The sequence below is a fragment of the Periplaneta americana genome, chromosome 10 (genome assembly GCF_040183065.1).
Source record: "Periplaneta americana isolate PAMFEO1 chromosome 10, P.americana_PAMFEO1_priV1, whole genome shotgun sequence".
In the NCBI taxonomy this organism is placed as follows: domain Eukaryota; kingdom Metazoa; phylum Arthropoda; class Insecta; order Blattodea; family Blattidae; genus Periplaneta; species Periplaneta americana.
Genome location: NC_091126.1, coordinates 133528036 through 133543896, shown reverse-complemented (window position 1 = coordinate 133543896; position 15861 = coordinate 133528036). Strand labels below are relative to the sequence as shown.

The window sequence follows — 15861 nt, the reverse complement described above, 5'->3', positions numbered from 1 at the left end:
AGATAAGTAACCGCTCGTAGACTTTTTCGAAATTAAGAATAATTTCTACGTGAAAAATTTAATTTTTTCCAAGTACTGTAATGTCCTTATCATACGTTATTCACACGAATTTCCATTATATTACTATATCGATAAATCTCTTGCGTATAAATACAGTTATAAATGATATTATGTATAAAGTCTTCAAATATTGATCTTAATTATGTTAAATTTCTTTACACCATGTCTGCATCACCATAAGTGATCACAATATCCTCTCGATCAGTGTTTCTATCTGACGCGATTCTCGTATTGAAGCAGCACTTCACGCCATAATAATAAGTATGTGAGTATAATCTCTGTCGCAGAGATTGATAATGCCAAATCGGAGTTAGAATTTGGTTCTCCTATGAAATGAAGCATGAAATACTCCTTCTTTAGAGAGAGAGAGAGAGAGAGAGAGAGAGACAGACAGAGAGAGAAAGAGAGAGAGAGTACGAGTCTGTGACACAATGTCCTGCTATAGCAAGAATTTCAGACACAGATTGTTAGACTTCCTTCGGCTATCTTAAGGGTTTCTATGTAAAGATATCTTTTTCTTGCCTCTTACAAAGCAAACTGTACAATATCAGTGCCTTGGTAGGCATGTATATCTAGGCCATGTAACTGTACGAACTGTTGAAAATGTTGCAGTTCTAGGTCGTGTTGTTCGTCATCACCAATAATGTATTTACTGTACTTCTATAATGGAAGATACTCTGCATCTGTGGCTTTAAACTTTGAGCCAAATTCATGATGCAGATCAAGCTTTGGAAACAGACCCAATATCAGCTTCACTCAAATGATATCCTATGTAAGAAAGAATGCAATTATCATTAGGAAAAATTGAAAATCTCACTTATAACAATCCACAAATTTCCTAAACTGTGTATTGTTCTCCTTTGTCCGTAGTTGAAATTTTAGATAAAACACAGGAATAAACAATGAATCTCACACACATAACTATTCAGCATCTCCTTCCAATTTGATAGAAAAAGGGATTTCTTCACAAATTGCAGCCCTGCAGCTTTTACGTCATATTTTTTGTTCGGCCTTATTGTTTGCAATAACTCAGGTTTTACATTCACGCCCTCAACAAATAAAGCAACATCTTGATTGTAGCACTTCATATCATTTGGAAGAGTATTTACGCAGAATTAAAAAATTAAAAAGATCAATGTCTTGCAAATAAAAATTTTATTAATATTTCAATAATCTCGTCTTGCTAACATATTCCATTGACTTGAATTTTGTTGGATATCTTCTTTATTTTCTGCCAACTGTGCACCCATTAGTCCATTCACAATTATTGCAGATCCTTTAAAGGATAATTGATTAATCCTCTTCGACTGCGGTGTCAACTGTGATATGTTAACTCCAGCACAGTTACACATAGAGATTTCTGCTTTCAGAATCCTTCATTATTCTAAATAGACGTGTCTTCCTCCTACACTCTTCATGACTTTGCTATCTCTCGTAGTTACTAATATCTTGCAACGTACATCGAATACGTGAATAACCATATGCGAAGAAACATAATCAAGTATAAGAAATCCATTAAACAGAGCACAACTTGTAAAATATCGACATAAACTTCCTCTTGATCCCTTAACACTGGTGTTTGAATGTACATGCTCTCATGACTCCATAAATGAATGGTAACTCAGTTTCTCATAAAGATCTGTCACGTGACAAAGAAGATCATCTGAACTGTCTGAACGTATATCACCAACGTCAATCGAATAGACAGCACCTCTAAATTTTTAATTAGAATTTGTTTATTGTCTAGTGCTGGAACAGATAGGCATGATTTTCCTGAAACTATAGACCCATGAAAAACTATATACCATTCTCTCTGCAGGGAATGCAATTCTTTACTCCATTCTTCTGCGAATTTATTTTCTCTACGCGTTATATGGAGGCGGCTGTGGAAAATCTCCTAAAAGTAAGGTGATATAGAAACACTTTTCTTGAACTTGACACTATTGTAGATCTCCTGCCTGTAATTGTTGACTAAGCCATGGGAACGGGTGCAGGAAGAACAGCACAATGAAAAAGAGCAGCGAAAATCCTGACTTGTTCATCATCACCTTGTTACGGACCAGGTACGAGGCTGTGGGCTAATCAAATACAGTCTTGTATGTTTCCACAGTAATACTGCCAGTTATACTTCTCCGTATGAGTTGGTTTACTGGACGACGAACTTTCTTCAACAAAGATACTTGAACTATGCTCTTGACTTTGAATTAAGACGTTAACTTGTTTGTTGACCTCTGCCAAAAAGATATTTCGCTACACAGTTCTCGCACATCCAGCAGCTCGGCATAGCGTAATGTGCTGATTTCTCAAATAAGATGAAACTCAAACACAGGCATGTGGTAAACACCACGAAGAGGACTCCGATGCTCATGTTCACTGAGAATATTTTGAAGTCGACTCTAGCTTCGATGACTTCTGAGTTGGACCATAAAATGACGTTGGCTGAGTCCCAGACGAACGTGATACTGCCACCGATGTTGGAGTAGATAATTATTGCCTTCAACATGGGCACGGAATTCAGTCCCATGATCTCGCACAACATATTTTACATCTCAGTGGAAGCATGAAATCTCCCATAGACCTATTTTGCTCTATGTTACATCTCTCTTATTCACATAAGTAAATCTATAAGAGCAGTTCTTTCCTCAATACTCGTATGATAAAAACCAGTAGTCCTACGCATATTAACACTGATTTTTATTGTCTTCGAGATTAAAAGAACGATTAAGATCTCCATTCCGCTTTATCAGTTCTACTGAGATAAATTTCGATAAGAGGAATTCTGCTTGATGTTATTTTCTGGATAAGAGCAATTCCGTATTATTTTGTCTTGGGAGAGAAAACCCAACAGTAAGAAATACCGTTAAAATGTTGTCAAGGATCATAAGCAGAAAATTCTGAATGAAGAGTGTTGGATATACCTCTGTGATTATGGTTTTGAAATGAAGTATTATTCAGCTCTTATAGGTCATATGAACATAATATAATATAAAGCAAATAGAATTACTACTGATACCACATGAAGGTAATGGGCTACAACGAAACAAGTATATAGTTGAAGTGTCCATTAATGAATTTGCTTCACTGGAAACTCCATTTTCTCTCAACTTTGAATCCAGAATAAGAGAAGTTTTCCTCCAGTGTTGTCTATGTTTACATTTAAAAGTTTATACGATTTAATCGCATCTTATATATTTACATAAAATCTACTTTTAAAGCTTTTTCTTTTTATATTGTCTTCGTAGCGACCGGCATTGTCCAGGCGGTAGCTTATATGCCTGTTGATTAATTCTTGGCATTGGGCATGGGTTCCATTACCCGTCAGATGTAATCTTTAATGCCTATTGTATCGTTACCTTAACGGTAGCTACTAATTCATTCTCTATCCACGCTAAAATAGCTGTTTTTTTTTATAAAATGTTTAGGTTTATTCCGAGCCTTTCCTGAACTGTAAGACAAATGCTAAGCATTTATTGGAGAATCCTAGACCTCATCTCACCAAATACAATCTCGCTATCACAAAGTAAGTCCACGCTAATTTTTTTATTTAACCCTTCGTTACTCGCGTTAAATTTCGTAACGCCAGTACTCACCTGGATTACAATGGTAATCCACATTTGTTTTTGTTTGCAGACATGGTTTAAACATTGCAATTAGATTTAAATGTTAAGAAATATATTGTTTTCAGTTATTATAGTAATGAGAATGGATATGTTACGCATAACGGAACGTATTAAATATAAATATTAATAATGAAACGTATTATAGTACACAAATTGCATTCAAGTGACATGTTTACATAATGTTTCCACACTGGACGTGTCTATGAGTCATAATTTATTGTTGGACCATAGTTATGAGTTAGTTCACTATCATCATAATTATGTAGGTTATCTAGAATTGTTGCTCATTCGCTGTTTGAAGGTCACCCGATCTCTTGATGTAAACTCTCCCACAGGAAACGCAAGTTCACTACTGCTGACCTTTGTTACGTCATATTTGATAACTAAATACCTCACTCAGGGGTGTAGCAATGAAAAAATTCAGGGATGTAACAATCATTCACACTTAACATATAATATTTTACAGATGTTTTTGCAGTTCAGATTTAACGCACATGATAGCCTAATCTACATCTGATTCAATTATCTAAGTAGGCCTACGCATTTCTTCCATACAGTTCAAACAAATTACATGTTTAGTAAGTCAAAGAAAATAGAGGCCAGCGTCGTGAATTTCTGCTTACATCATAGGCTGAGCATAACTGTTCCAGGACATTCACAGCACATTTAGTTCTATTATAAAATGATATTATTTCATGTTTCTAGCTGCCTCCCGTTTCCTCATCCATTGCCTTATCATAATGCATGGTTGATATTGCTAACAGTGTTTTTTTCTTTGGTACATACGAAATAATTGTGCAGCGTTCATTGAATCCAAACAATGTACTGTTAACTTGCCTGTCTTAGTAGTTGTGAAATGAGGAGGGATTTCTCTTTTGTTTTCTGTCTATGTTCCTACAAGTGTAATTTTGTCATTGTCTAGAAGATCTAAACACAGAGGTATGCTCATGAAACAGTTATCGGTGGTCACATTTCTTCCTGTTCCTTTGATGGGATGAACCAGCCTCTTCACCACTGCATGTGCACTGTTACTTCGGTGAAATGGACAGTCTGGTTGAATACCAGCATAAATTTCCAAGTTATGAGTGTAATATGTTTTCACATCCACCTTAGCAAAAATTTTGATCCAACATTTTGTTGGTTTAGTAGGTATATACTCTTCATGGGACATCGTCCTCTGAATGCAACCAACTGCTCGTCTATAGTTACATATTCGCTTGGACTACAGCACTTTTGTGAGTTCTGAACAAATAACTCTAATACTTCACGTATAGCAGCCAATTCATAAATTTCTTTCCTTTCCTTTTGTCATAAATGTTATCAAAGAGTAGACATCGTAACAAAAATTAGAATCTATTGTAGGTCATTGTCAGGTAAATTGACTCTATTCCTGTGCTATTTTTATCCCATAGTTCTCTTACGTTCAGTCTTCCCGATTTCAAGGCGTCAGCAAAATACAAAATACCAAAGAGTGCCTCAATTTCTACGTCATTTGTTAATTTGCAATCTCTGTCACGTCCGTAATTACGCTTCACTTTTTCAATACAAATATTAGTACCCTTACAATTACATTGATTATTATCTGATCAATAAAGCAGTCAAAACTCTCTGTGTGGGTCCGCGCAATTCTTGCAGCCCTTTTAGGGCTCGATAAATGAATCACTATATTTTGTGCTCGTCTTCTCCCTCGTTGAGCTACTGGTTCTTCCTGCGAAATTGTAGTCTTTTTTTTCTATCCGTATAGCAGTTTCCATCATTTATAGACATTAGTCTTTCATCATCACCACCACCATGATCATCATCATCATCATCATCATCATCATCATCATCATTGTCTTGTTCTGAATTAGAATCGTGAACTTCATTCTAAAGATCTCCCCTGTTGCTTTCATCATCACTTTCATTTCCAATGCCATCATCCATATCTTCATCCAGCCATTTGCAAATGTTGTTTGTAGTTTCCGTACCCATTGGAGCAAACTGCGAAGAGGATGGAACGATGTCACACATTTTTTCATAAACTTACTGCATTGCATCACTTATAACCATATTAAAAACTATTTCACTTACCTGAACAAAAAACTGACGTCAGTACTCGCGTGGATTACAATGGTAATCCACTCGGAAAAATTGTGCATCACTTTATAAAACTTCGTATAACTTTCCAAAGGGTTGCGACAAATACGTCTAAACACCAGTAATGCCTCACTTAGACTGTGACGAGAAATTGCATTGACGCTCAACTACGCAGTGCTGCAGGCAGTGACGTAATAGAGGATTAAATATCAGTGGATTACTATTGTAATCCACGCGAGTACTGAAGGGTTAACAATAACATATACATAAAAACGTTGCATTAAAATGCCCCGAAAAAGCGCAAAACTCGTATTCGGGGACAGTTCCGTTGCCTAGATATACATACGAAACAAGTAAAACATTATTTGGTACAGCATGGTTAGTAAGTGACTGAAATTAAAGCAAAGACTATTACAGTCTTGATATCGACCTGTGCTCTCTCTAAATCCGCAATAAACAATCACTCTTAAGCAGTTCGTACTGCATTCTTTATTTTTCGTCCACAAAGAAACAACCAGTAGATTTTGCCTGTGCAGTGCTATATCTTTGTCTCTATTCGATCGACTACCAGAATGGTTGTTACAGTTTAATTTTCCCTCTGTTATTTGATATGTCTTAAGTATTGTTCTTATCATAACAGATGTTAAATTGTAAATAAGAATGCGTTTCTGCACAGTTATTTAAATGTGCTGCAGTCTTTATGTTCTTCTCATAAGACAAATGCAGACGTGAGCTACCGTTCCGCGAAGGACTGCGGAATCAGTGCATAACATTGCAAATATTTGGGGACTTATGGATGTAGTAATTTGACTACACATCTTCACAATTTCATTTCGTGCAAAGGACAATAACTTTTTATGCATTCTCATAAGAAAGCATTGTACAACTTCAGGAGTTTGTCCAGCACATGTAACAATTCTCTATTTTTCATCAGGATTTCCTTTCCATAACATACAAACTGTAGTCCTCAGTTTCAGCTCAGCAAGAGCAATAAAATCTCTACTAGACCTGTATATGACTTATGGATCATGCATACAACCATTTAATTTCATTGAGAATTTTTTGCGCTTGTTCTTAATTTCAAATAATTTTTCTAGTCTAGAAGTTTTCACTTCTATTAATTGAGAAGAGGTTTCAGTCAAAATACTTCTTGCTCGAAGCAACAAAAGTTTATTATAATTGTCTCCAGCTGCTAGCAAAGATAGACATGGATCTCAAAAAATTTCCATCACAGAGAACATCGTTGACTTAAGTTTATTTTCTTGTTGCTTTTAGGGTAATTCAATATGCGAAATTTTTATTCTCACACGATCCGAGTCTGAGATATAAAGTTTAACTCGTAGTTGCTGCCTCAGAAAGTGTCCAAACGTCTCTTTTGCGATGATTTTGTTCAACATGTCCTGACAGGTTTCTTGTTCTTTAGGTTCTATTTCATCTGTGCATTGAGAGTTGAATATTAATAATCTTCTTCATTCCAAGTACAATACGGAAATAAAATCTTGAGCTCTCTTATTGTATAAGTTTCGCTTACAACACACTGCGGATGTGCTGTAAACAAGAGTCTCTGTATATATGCTACTTGTGGACAGTCGTGTGAAATTGTAGCATACACATAGGTGGTCTGCCATCAAGACTCGCTCCCAATTTTAATTCCGTGCCTATACATAAACAATACTTATAGAATTATCAGTCACTACAGCTATTTCACAATGTGAAACTCTTAATATTATTATTACACAGCCAGAAATTCTGCAATCTGCAATAAGTTACTCAGTGTTACTGTCATAAAAGAAACTTATGTTGTCCTCTCCGCCAAACATTACAATTGGGCCATCATGAGTATACATACAACATTTAGCAAAACCTGTTACAGTAGAAGACTAAGGATATAGTCTTAGGAAACGGCTTCACATTCCAAAATCTAGACAATGCCATCTCTGGAGGATGACAGTACTACAATACCATCATGAGGGAATGTAGCATACAGCACATGAGAGAAATATGACCAATAAATGTTCGGAAAAATATATCATCACATGTATTCCTGGAACAAATGTTGCTGTAATTATTGTCTTGCCATTTGCGAGAAGGTGTCATCATCGAGCAATAATATTCATCAAATGCTTCTTGATATATGTTCTTACGTAGTGTACCTTGAAGGTTTCACTGTAGCATCTTTTGAACATGATAAGAACTGTGTTCCATCTAGACTCAGGGCTAAATGTGACATTCCTTCTTTGTGGTCCCGGGAAAACGCAATATAGATGAGCATAATCTCTGTCCAAAAGATTGATAATGCCATTTTCATTCTAAGTTAGAATTTCGGTCTCCTTTGAAGTGAAGCATACAAGGTAAACTTCTTTTAAAGAGAAAGTATGAGTATGTTACACATGTCCTGATGTAAGAAATCCAGATCGTGTTTGTTAGGCTTTTTGGCTTGTCTATCTTAATGGCTTCTCTGTAAATATGACCAATTCTATCTCTCGCAAAGCAAACTGTACAATATCAGTACCGGTATTTTAGGACGTGTGTATTTCTAAGCCTTGTAACTGTATGATCTGTTCAATATGTTGCATTACTGCACCAAGTTGTTCGTTATCATCAATAACTTATTTACTATATTTGTGATATTATACTAGAAGATACGCTGCACCTGTGGCTTTCAATTTTCAGCCAACAGATTCAAGATCCAGGTCAAGCTTCGGAAACATAGACCATATCTCAGCTTCACTCAAATTATACCCAATGGAAGAATTACTGTTATCAATAGGAAAATTTGCAAAACTGCCACCAGAAACTGATTTAAAACTTTCCACAAGTTTCCTGATCAGTTTATTTTTCTCCTCTTTCCGCAGTTGAGTTTTTAGATAACGAAGGAATAAATCCCACATACATAACTGTTCAGTATCTCATTACAATTTTATACAGCATAAGGTAACAGGATGAGACACTCTAGTAGTTAGCTCATCCCAGGGAGTAGTCGCCCCTCCCTTTGTGAGCTCCAGGTCCCACTGGCCCGGTGGGTAGCACCTGGTAAGAGTCCCTTCCTCAGGGTTACGAGGGAATATAAGAAATTTCTTAGACATAGTGAAAGCAATCTTCTAAGGGAAGGAAACCAACAGAAAAGTAAACTGGTCCTCCAGGTTGGCAGTTTTGATATGGGTTGATACTTCATATTTATAAAAAATACTTTACTCAATAGTTCCAAAGTAAGAATTGCAGGATTGCTAACCTTGGAAACCGACCTCAGCAATGGATTAAGAAAAATGACTTTCGTATTGCGGAAACACTAAAGATTGGGTCATGAAATGTGAGAGACCTCTGCCATAGAAATAGAATTAGAAAAAATAAAAGATATGAATATAGTTTTTGAAGTATCTGAAAAAAAAAAAGGAATAAAGAAACTATGGATTTAAAGGACTGCATTATGATATAGAGTGGAGTAGACAGCAACGAACGAGCATCATCAGGAGTAGCCATACTTATAAAGAAGAGTTGGTGAAATAGAATTAATAGTTATACTTGGCTAAATGACAGATTAATAAGCGTAAGGCTTGAAGTTGTAAGAGGATACCTAACTGTAATTGGGATATATGCGCCTGAAGAGGGTAAGACAGATATATATAAAGAATTTTATAACAGTTTACAAGAACATTATGATAAGATTAATAAAACAGATTACATTATGATAGCAGGAGATTATAATGCTCTAGTTGAATAGTGGTCAGTTATGGAGAAAGCTGCATTAATGAAAATGGGAAAATATTGATTAATTTTTGTTCATTTAATGAAATACGGCTAACAAACACTTTTTTTAAACATCGTGACATCCACAAACATACTTGGGCGGCAAAAGGATCCCAATCATTCATAGATTGTATTGCAGTAAATCAAAAGTCAGAACTTAACATTTTCAATTTTAATGAAAGAATTTTAAAGAAACAAGAATAATATTAAATCTTAGTTATGTTTTAAGGATGGATGAATCTAGGTTGCCACATGTCCTTTTCCAATACAAACCAAGAATAGGAAAAAGGTGTAAAGGACGCCCAGAAAAACGATGGAGCCATCAGTTCAATAACTAGTTTGGAAACAAAAATGGGCAATTGGACCCAAGCCATGAAGTTGATGATGATGATGAATTTAATGCAGCAAGAGATTTTGTCATAAATTCACACATTGCAGCTTTTACTTTATATTATTTTTTCAACCACATTGTTTGCAACACCTCATATTTCATATTCACATCCTCAACAAATAAAGAATAATGTGGATAGTACCACTTCATGTCATATGGAAGAGTGTTTATGTTGATTTCAAAAGCATGAAATATGTCACTGTTCTGCAAAGAAGAATTTATATGTATGTTTCCACAATCACGTCTTGTTAACATATCGAAATAAAAATCCACCTTCCTGAATTTTCTCGAATATCATCCTCATTTTCTGCCAAATGCACTTCTGTTAATTCATTCACATTATTGGAATCCCTTTAATAATATTTGATTAATCTTCTGGGCCTAGCGTGCCAATTGTAATATTTTAACTCCAGCACATTTAGCCAATATACATAGAGATTCCTGCTTCCAAAAGCCTTCACTAAGAATTAGAATTATTCAAATTAGACGAGGTCTTTCTCCCACATTATTCATGACTTTGCTATCTCTCGTAGTTACTAATATCTTGCAACATACATCGAATACGTGAATAACCATAGTTGAAGAAACGTAATCAAGTATAAGAAGTTCACCAAGCCGAGCACCACATGTAAAGTATGGACATAAACTTTCTCTTGCTCCTCTAACATTTGTGCTTGATTGGCCATGCTTCTCTGACTCCATAAATTGATGGCGACACAGTTTCTAAAAGAGATCTGTCATGTTTCAAAGCAGATTATCTGAACTCTCTGAACATGTAGTACCAACTCCTATCTAAAAGACAGCAGCTTTAACATTTTAATTAAAATTTGTTTGTTGTCTATCGCTGCAGCAGATAAGCATGATTTCCCTTAGAATTTCGTCCCATGAAGAACTACATACCGTCCTCTTTTCAGGGAACGCAATTCTTGTCTCCTTTCTTCTAAGAATTTATTTCCTCTACGCATCATGTGGAGACGGCTATGGCAAATCTCCTAAAAAGTAAGATGTTACAGTAAATCTTTTCTAAAAAATTGATACGATTGTGAACCTCCTGCCTGTAATTGTTGACAAAGTAATGGATACGTTTTCTGTAGAGAATCAACAAAGTGTTCAAAAGGTGAGACGTGCCTCCCTTATAAGAAATTGCTTGGGAATTAACTCCAAAGAGTATACGATTGATCTGTCAAATAATTTCAGAGTAGTTTATTTATTTTTAAAAGTTACAGAGAATTATAACAAATATGCGTTGGAAACACAGAGATGATTCATCACAATCCTATATGATTGATATATCAAATGATTACAGAGTATTTTATTTATTTTTAAAAGTTACAGAGAATTATAATAAATATGAGTAGGAAACACAGACCTGATTAATCACAATCCTATTTCTCTTTAGTTACTACTGCCAAACTCCTCCTCAAGTCCTGTGTCTGTTATCAGGACCACTGCTTCAGTCTTGCGTCCGATCCAGTCTGTAAGGGGTAGACAGGGCTGGGACTCCATAAGAATGAATATCAACACAAAGAAATGCGAAGTATGCCATTGGACACGGGCCAGAAGGTTCTCTATTTCCCATTTGTCTGCAGTACGAGTAGCAGAATGGCCCCCAGTAGCGCCGTCCAGCTTAACGACAGATTGAGTTTGGGCACGGAGTTCAGGAAGAACAGCGCCACCACAAAGAGCAGCGACACTCCGGACTTGAACAGCAGCACTTTGTTACGGATCGGGTATGAGGCTGTGAACTCTTCCAATGTAGCCTTGTGTATAGTATCCACAGTAGAGTCCTGCAATGTTGGAACTTGAGAGAAGCAACGAAAACTTTAAAAACTTCGCCTTGTTTCATAGGGAAAACAAATCACAAGATCTGTGCCAAAATCCTTAAGCGTTTAAAAACTGAAGGGTGGTACAGGAGGAAACGAATATTTTTATATCAAGATTGAACAAACACGGCAGACTGACTCCTGCAGAGCGAATATCGGCGAATATCGAACTTCGCCTAATTCGACAATTTGAACCAAACATAGTGACTGTAATGCATAATGCTCGGCACTAATTCACAGCAACACTGCCAGTTGTATGAGTTGGTTTGCTAGAGGACGAAACTTTTTTTCAACAAGGATATTCGAACTGTGTACTCGTCTTTGGAGTAAGAGGATAGCGACGCTGCAGGTCTCTGTCCAACAGCTGATATTTCGTCAAGCAGTTCTCACACACCCTGCCGCTCTGTACAGTGTAATGTATTGATGTCTCGAAATAAGAACCTCAAGCACGACACGCAGAGCACTCAGACCTTCATGTGCATTGAGAATATATTGAAGTCATCACCAGCTTAGATAACGTCTGATTTGAATGTTGTGAACTTTGAGTGGGTCTCCGACGAGGATGATACTGAAACCGATGATGGAGTAGATGACTGTTGCTTTCAACACGGGAATGGGATTTAGCTTTATGTCCTCGCAAAATTTATTCTACATCTCAATGAAAGCATGGAATATCACTTTGATCTATTTCGTCTTATGTTACATCCCTCTTATTCACATAAGTAAATCTATAAGAGCAGTTTCTTCACAAGTTTCCTTATGATAAAAACCAGAGGGCCTAAGTTATGCCTAATAACACTTTGGTTTTTGTTGTGTTCGAAATACATAGGTTGGATAAAAAGTAATGGCAACACTGCTGTCACGTGACGATGGTGCGTTCGAGAGTTGCCAGCTGTATGGACATGAACAAGGACTGTTAGATGAGTTAGTGTAGCCAGCGGCGACAGTACTCTGTCAATCTACTACACTGTGTAGAACGTTGACTTTGATAGGGATAGTGCGAGCGCCCTGAGATCATGTTTACAAATCTAGAGCAACGTTCCTGGATCAAAATTGAAGTGGCACGAGGTCGTAGTGCACAAGAATGTTTTCAGGGACTGCGTGAAGCATGTGGCGATGCAGCGTTGCCATATCTCACAGTGGCACGATGAGTTAAAGCGTTTCGGGAAGGCCTTGTTGGAAGTGCTGTGAAGGTGATGTTCATTGTGGCGTATGACATTGATGGGGTAATACTGCACCACGCTGTACCTCTAAGGCAGACGGTAAATGCGGACTACTACAGCAGGTTCCTGCAGCACCACCTTCGTCCAGCCCTCAGGAGAAAACGACGACACTTGGGGGTACAGAACCCCATCATGCTTTATGATAATGCAAAGAGTCATACAGCTGCTGCTGTCAAGGACCTCTTGCGTCGCAGGCAAAGGGAGATTCTGGAACATCCTACGTACTCACCCGATATGAGTCCATGCGATTACGATCTCTTCGCCAAAGTGAAAGAACCACTGCGAGGGACCCGGTACAATACCAGAGATGAACTTTTCCGTGCTATAGGGCCGTCAATACGGAACATCAACAAAGATGGACGCGCTGATGGTGTACGACGCCTTCCAAACATTTGGCAAAAGGTTATAAATAAATGTTGTACCCTGTCAGAAACATCGAACTGTTGCCATTACTTTTTATCCAACCCATGTAAACAGAACGATTGAGATTTCCATTCTGTGTTATCTGTCTTGTTGAGATAAATTTGGATAATATGAATTCCGTTTTATGTTGTTTGTGGATAAGAGCAATAAATCTGTCCTGCTGTCTGTGGAGAAGTAAGAATTATCCCATTATGCGTTGTATTTTTCTTTCATTAAAATTTTCTATGAGTCATAAGCAGACATTGTTCAATGGAGGGCGTTGTATTTAAGTCTGAGAACATGGTTATAACAAGAAATTTAATTATTCATCGTTTATAGTTATATGAACATAATCTGATATAATGCAAGTAGTAGAACTACCACTGATACTACATAGTGCAAACGTGTACAACGAAACAATTGTCTAGTAGAACTGTCCATTACTGAATTTGATTTATTATACACTCCATTTTCCCCGTGTGGTGACCGGGGTTAAAGAATGGTCCCAACGTAGTCCATGCGTGTCGTAAGAGGCGACTAAAATGGACACCCAGTGCCTGGGGTATAACTGGGTCACCCTGCCTTCAGGGGATATAAATATGGAGACAATGGGAAGGTTACCCATCAAACCACTTCACATTAGGCTAATCACCCATGTGGAGCTAAAAATGATTAAACGTAGCCTCGAACTGGACGGGTCTGTAAGACGACGATCGCAATGGAAGAGGAAAGTGTGATTTGGAACATGGAATAAGACAGTTGGAGAAATGAAGAGATTGAGTAGTAATAGACAGGAGTGGCAGAGATGGATAGACTGAGGTTATCCCCACGCATGACAGCATAAGGGATGTAAAAAGAAGAAGAAGAAGGCACTCCATTTTCTCTCAAATTTTAATCAAGATTAAGATCTGTTTTCCTCCAGCGTTTTCTTTGTCTTGTATTCACAATTCCTACGTATTGTTCGCATCTTCTTTATGGACATAAAATCTTCATTAAAAGCTGTTTCGTGTTTTATTTTCTTAGTATCAATCGGCATAGTTCAGGTAAGAGCTTATTTGCATGCTGATCCAATGCAGCGCTTGGACGTGAGTTCCATTTCCCGTCAAATGTAATATTTAATGCAATTTGTGCCTTAGCTGTTGTAACATAAATCTTTTTTCAATAAAAATGGTTAGGTTTGTTCCGAGACTCTTCCGTACAGTAAGAAAAATGTTGAGTAATCCTTGGCGAATTCTAGGCCTCAACTCAACAAATACAATCTCACTATCATCAAGTCGACGATAAATGAAACATTATTTGGTACAGAGTGGTTAGTAAGTTACTCGAGTTAGAGCAAAGACTAGGGCAGTTTAGATATCTCCCTATGCTTCCTCTATGTCCAGGTTAAACAATCACTCTTGAGTGGTTCGTTCTGCATTCCTTACTTTTCGTCTACAAAGAAACAACCACTAAGTTTTTTCTGTACAGTGCTTCTTCATCTTGGTCTGAATTGGATCGAGTATTGGAATGGTTGTTACCGTTTTCGTTTTCTCTGAGTTATTTGGGATTCAGGCTTAGATTAAGAATTATTGTCTTCTGGATTGTTTTTATCACAATTGATTTTGAACCGTAAATAAGATTGCTTTCGCCTGCACTGATCTCCATTATTTGTGGGAATGCAAACAACAAAAGGTTATGTTTCTGTTGTGTGTTCTTCCTTTCGCTTGCTGAATCCGTCACTTTTCCGTTCTGACTTGCCTTCCATACTGAATTTTTGTGGAGTCGGCAGCAATTGAGAGTTTTGGGAGGAAAACCAGGCAGTTCCATTTCAGTACTTTTCGAGATAATGAAGAAAAACTTACCGACAATCAGTAAGCATGTACAGAAGTGGCAGGTCCAAAATGCATTATAACTGTAAATATAAATCTTGGAACTACTTGGTTTTTCGACCAAACGATAGAGCGTATTTTTTGTCTTCTGTGGATAAATAACTCAAAAATGAAAAAAAAATTGGAGCTGCCTGGTTTTTCCTCCAAACCTCTCTTGGTCGGACAAGACAGAAGCGGACGGGAAAGGGGCACGATTTCCTTACATTACTCAGTACTACCTAGGAACTGTGTTAAATTTCTTAATAGTATCAAACTCGTCTGGTAAAGGAATATTTCAAATACCATTTATGATAATTTAAATTCTGATATAAAAATTCTCAATTACAATGATTATTACTGAACAGGTAACAATTTAAATCTCACTCATGCACTACACAATCTTCAACTTCCGAACGTCAGTACTTGGTCTGTAAATCCCCTGATATTTGTCTACAAATTGACAGTAAAAAAAAAGAGATAAGTCAATAACTCATATCCGTTATTGGCACGATTAAAAACATTGCAACTACTTGTAATATGACTGTCAAGCATGTACTGCACATTCTTCGAACTTGAATTTCCATTTTTCCAATGAACAGGCCTGAAATTAAAAAAAAAATGCCAGTAAGAAAAGAGAAATACGTCAATATTTATTATTGTAGTTATGTCCAA

At 36.9% G+C, this 15861-nt stretch overlaps 1 pseudogene; it reads right to left on the bottom strand.

Moving 5' to 3' along the window:
* Positions 1 to 513: 513 nt before the first annotated feature.
* LOC138707736 (uncharacterized) lies at positions 514 to 1541 on the bottom strand (annotated as a pseudogene).
* Positions 1542 to 15861: the final 14320 nt, after the last annotated feature.